At 47.5% G+C, this 5398-nt stretch overlaps 1 long non-coding RNA gene across 1 annotated transcript; it reads left to right on the top strand.

Annotated features, from left to right (window-relative positions):
• The first annotated feature begins 297 nt into the window (after positions 1-297).
• On the top strand, positions 298-4064 carry LOC121045283 (uncharacterized). The gene is made up of 2 exons (XR_005797673.1): positions 298-1957; positions 2686-4064. It is a non-coding gene; the product is annotated as an uncharacterized LOC121045283 (long non-coding RNA).
• The last annotated feature ends 1334 nt before the right edge of the window (positions 4065-5398 follow it).

Genomic DNA, 5398 nt, shown 5'->3' with positions numbered 1-5398 from the left:
TATCAATTACAGTTGAATTATGCCGGGAGCTGTAGGGCTGGCAGATACGGATGGGCGGCTGTGGCACCTGAAAAATATAGAAGAAAATCCATATGTTGGGAGCCAGCTGTTTATTTACAAGTCCTTGACATATTTCCTCACTTTCTCGGCTGCTGCCTTTTTTAAGGTTCCTAGAGACGTTTCGGTTCAGTGTGAACTTGAGAAGAAATTAGGTGTAGCAGCATAGCACCACATGAATAATATTTCAGTTTCCTTTTTTTTTTTTTTTTTTTTTTTTTTTACAGTCGAAATGTGCGCGGAGCAAAAAAAAACACCAACAAAAACCATCAGGTCGAACAGATTTTAAATTATGAAAAAAAAAATAAGTTGTGAAAACATCTGGGGTGGCTGCTACAGCTTGTTATGTTTATAAAACATGTTGGAACCGGCGGGGGCCACGCACACTGTACATTTTTTGGCAGCTTAGAAATCATGTGTAAAACTGTAACTTTTATGAAATGGTAAGTGTTTATGGAAGCTTAGGGGGCGGGGAGGTAGACATCGGAGCGGGCCCTGCACTTCCTGAAGTCTTTTCCCACAGTTTCTAGGGCAGGGTTTTGTTTTGTTTTGACTGGTATTTTTTCTTTCTTTTCCAACAAGGGGAAGTGCCTTGTCCCTGGTTCGATTCGTTCTAGACCGGGCAGGTGCACGGCTGCCGCCCTGATTCGGTCGCGCTGGGGTTTTACGGTGCGGTATTGCTTCCAACCGTGTGGGAGTTTACCCTTGGTTCTTACTTCACGCCATGTCCTCTCCCCACATCCACTCAACCGGAGAGTCTATGCGCGCGTGTTTGCTCAGCTGGGTTCCAACTCAGTGCGTCCGGAGGGTGCCGGGGTGGGGGGAGGGTTGGAGCCGGAATTCAGCAGTTGCAGGCGACAAGGGGCCTCGTGCTGGCTGAGGGGAGACTGTTTCGGAGATGCCCCAGAAGCAGAGGTCTTTGCAGGGTGAAGGAAGAGACTCAGACTAGAAGTCAAGCCCCAATTGTCTCTTGCCCCTTGGGGCCGATTCAGGGGACCTCCTGCTCTGTAGGCTAAGTCGGAGATCCTATGCTTAACACTGTTTCTTGCATCATGCTTTAGATCAGTAAGTGAGAGCTTCCTGAAGGAAGGGATGAACTTCCTTAGGTCTGCTTCTTTCTTAAGACCAGCATTCCGAGCGTTTGTCAGATGTTGGATGAATGAACCCATCGATGAACGGTACCTTAGGATTTACTTTACGTTACGTAAGAAGCTTAGCAGCAGCAAGTGCGAAATCTAAGAACTACAGAACCCCGTCGTTCCGTGACATGGCCATTGAGATGCCAGCTCTTTGTTACTAAGGATGCCTTCTCAAACGTGACCGCTGTCAGCCGGCCAGGGTGTCTCATTCTCTTTGTGACCACTGGGCAGCTCCCTGGAGAAGAGAGGACCCCCACGGGGGTTGTGCTCACAGGCGGTGCTGATTGTTGTTCTTCTTTTGTCTTTTCTTGTCTTTTTTTGTTGGGTCCGTCTCATGGAGATGACGTCATGTGTGCATGGTGATGCCCACGCCGCTTCGTCGTAGAAGCTCAGTGCGTGAGAGCTTTCATACAACCGCATCAGGACCCTGTATGATCATCTGTGGGGCCCAGTGCAAAGGGAAACTGAGGCTCCTCGATCACAACTGAAGAACTTCAAGGGGATGACAGCAAAGCCTTAACCAAGCACAGAGCCCTTCTGAGCAGGTGCCCCCTCTAGGCAGGGGCCTCGTGCAGCTGCTCAGGCCACAGGCCCGGGAAGCCGGCCCCGCCGGTGTTGTCACCACATCTGCTGGCGGCAGGCCCACTGCTACGGCCTCTACCTCCTTCCCCATCTTCTTCTTCCTCCACAAGGCATTATGCAAGAGTCTCTTACCCGGCTTCCTGTCTCATCATTCCCTTTGCCCCAACTCTTTCACTCAGGTACTGAACGGAGCCTCAGGATGGTCTCAGCATTTTCCTTTCCTACTTCTTTAAAAAAAATTTTTTTTTAATGTTGATTTTTGAGAGAGGGAGGGGGAGGGGCAGAGAGAGAGAGAGGGAGACACAGAACCCGAAGCAGGCTCCAGGCTCCGAGCTGTCAGCCCAGGGTCCGACGCGGGGCTCGAACTCGTGAACCGTGAGATCGTGACCTGAGCCGAAGCCTGATGCTTAACTGGCTGAGCCTCCTTTTCTCCTTCTGACTTCTCTCCTGATTGACCTGAAATGTCTCAGTCAGGTTTTGATCCCCCTCACGAGACCGAACCTAACCACTCCTACTACAGCAGGCTGCTGCATTGCTGCAATAATGATACGAACGTATACATATTAAAATATAGATTTTACACGTTCCTTGGAACCTGGTAGGTGCACCCAGAATACCAGCCCTCCTTACCTTCTCCTCGTCACTTGCTGGAATTGATTCCATCATACGTCCAGCAGGAATCCTTGGGTGTAGGCAAAATTCCTTCCTTCATTCTTTCACGTGTCATGATAATTTTTCTCCCCCACTCATGAGTTCTGATTTTTTTTTTTTTTTTTTTTTTTTTTTTTTTTTCATTCAGTCGTTGTGTTACTCAGCCTCGTTTACTGGTTCTCAGAATACACAAAGATGGAAAGAAGGCCAGGGTAGCCTCCATGATATTTTATGATTTCTCCATCCTCTCTTCCAGGTCTCTAATCTCTACTCCTCATATCATACTTAAGAGAAAGGGTGTAGCAATAGAATGACTCAGAGAGGTGAACTGAATTGGCTAAGACCACATGGAAGGTTAGTGGCTGCTATGGACTCAGTTGTGCCCCGCCCCTCAGTTCGTATTTTGAAGCCCAAACCCCAGTGTGAGTAGACTCGGAGACAGGACCTTTATGGAGGTAACTGACGTTAGAGAAGGTCATAAGGATGGGGCCCCGATCCAATAGGACTGGTCATTATAAGACAGAGACACCCGGACAGCTCTCTTTCTCTCCATGTGCACACAGAGGATAGGCCATGGGAAGGCCCGGCAAGAAGGCACCTGTCTGCAAGTTAGGGAGATTTCTCATCGGAAACCAAATTTGCTGGCCTTGATCCTGAGCTTCTGGCCTCCAGAATTTGGAGAAAATCAACTTCTGTTGTTTAAGCTTCCCAGTCTGTGATATGTTACGCTAGCAGTTCGAGCAGACTGATAGAGCGGCAGAGCTTGGATTGCAGCCTAGCAGGAACTTCTGAGTTTGCCTATAAAGTCCGTGCAGATGGTGACCGAGGCTTTTACTTCTCCTGCGTCTTCCATTGACTCCAACTGAGCATGCAGGAGAGGCAAAGTGACAGCGAATGCACGCTGTGCATTCATGGAGAGGACTCCATGAGCATGCAGGAGAGGCAGAGTGACAGCGAATGCACGCCCGAGGGACAGAAGAAAGTCACTGATGCTCCATTAGCTGGTATCTTTGATAACTTCGGTTCTGGATATCTAGTCAGGGCTACTTAACAAATCACCACATAACGTAATCTGATGGCTTAAAACAGCGACAACTATGCGCTTGCCCAGGATTCTGTAATTTAGGCAGCACGCCAAAGGGAGAGCTCGTCTCTGCTCCATGTGGCCTCAGCTGGAATGGCTCCTAAGTGGCTGGAGGGTCCACCTCTCAGATGGCTTACTCCCACGGACGGCAAATTGGAATGCTGGCTGTCTGCGAGGAGCTCAGCGGGGGCTATCCACCGTGTCTGGTTTCTACCTCACGGGTCCTCTTCCCCCCTGGGCTGGACTTTCGACAGCATGGCAGCTGGGAACCCAGACGGAGCAGCCTAACAGCAAATGTTCTAAGCGGACAAGTCCCAATGTCCAAGCTTGCACTGCCCAATAGAGTAGCCACCAGCCACATGTGCCTACAGGGCACTTGAAGGTTAGTCTGAATCAAGATGTGCTTTAAGGGCAAAACACACACTAAGTTTGCAAACTTACTCTGAAAAATAGAAGGAAAAATGTCCCTAGGACCTTTTTTCAATATTGATCACATTTTTGAATAATATTTTAGATATATGGGGTTACATAAAATATACTACTAACATTGACTTCATCTGTTTCTTTCACTTTTGTTTTTTAATGTGGCTGCCATAAAATCGGAAATTATGTCTGTGGCTCACATTGTATTTCTGTTGCGCTGGTCCCTGAGTTTATCAGGCCTCTGCTTGTGTCATCTTGTTATTTTTCAGGAACCAAAGCTGGTCACATGGCTAAGCCAGAGTCATCCTGGGAAGGGGCTCCACAAAGGTGTGACTATTGGGAGGAGGGGTTCATTGGGAACCACCCAAGTGACGGTCTACCACAACTGTCAGATTTCCATTTTGTTCAACCTTAAAAAACAATATAATACACTTTTGTAAAGTGACCTGATATAAAAGCTCTATAAAAAGTCAGAAAACAACTTCCAGCATCATACATAGTAGGATATAGTATTGTGGGTGTTTAAGCAGTGACCATGCAAGTAATAACTGCCTGTTGTATGCAAAGCACCAAGGGCTGAGGAAGAGGCTTAACAGGTTCCCATGTGGCTTGAAACCTGAGAAATTCACAATGAATTTCTTGAATGGGAGAATGAATAATACAAAACTGTGCTATATTAAGACCTAGTTGTGTGTTACAAAATAAATGCCATGTGAGATACCTGCTTGTCCGTTGTCTCTCCAATTATATCATGTTGTGTGTGTGTGTGTGTGTGTGTGTGTGTGTGTTTCCCTATCTAGGGTTCCTGAGATTTAATTCAGGGGATTGGAAGTAGAACAAGTATGGAAATGTTTGATGAGTATAATTTAACAAGATTATTTTTCTGTGCATTTCCAGTGGAGAACCACAGCAAGGCATGTCTCATGGGTGTTCCAAGAAGACGCAGAAGGAAGAGGAATGAGGTCAAGGGTATTTCTCAAAGAAGGGGTTCTTAGTGGTGGGGTGGGTTTCAGCCCCTAGCGAGAAATCAGAGGACCCTAAGACTTTCCCGATGTGTCGTATCAGCAGACAAAGCTTCTGAGATTGCTTCACCCTCAGGTGAAGTGGGATGAATTTCATATTTTTGGTCTCAACCTCAGGGGCCTGGGTTATGACATCCACACAGGGATAGAAGAGAGTTGTAGGTAGTTTGCTAGGGCCACCATAACAAGGTACCACAGACTCTGTAGTGTAAAGGACAGAGACTCATTTTCTCACAGTTCCTGAGGCTGGAAGTCCACGACAGCTTTGGTCTTTTGTGAGGCCTCTCTCCTTGGTGTGCAGACGGCATCCTCTCTCTCCCTGTGCCCTCACACAGTCTTCCCTCTATTGTGCCTGTGTCCTAATCTTCTCCTCTTACAAGGATACGATTCCGATTGGATCAGGGCCCATCCTAACACCCTCACCCATACCACCTCTTTAA

Source organism: Herpailurus yagouaroundi, unplaced genomic scaffold, assembly GCF_014898765.1.
Source record: "Herpailurus yagouaroundi ecotype Mexico unplaced genomic scaffold, PumYag 190, whole genome shotgun sequence".
Lineage (NCBI taxonomy): Eukaryota > Metazoa > Chordata > Mammalia > Carnivora > Felidae > Herpailurus > Herpailurus yagouaroundi.
The sequence above is the reverse complement of the archived record's forward strand: the minus strand, read 5'-3'. Positions and strand labels throughout refer to the sequence as shown.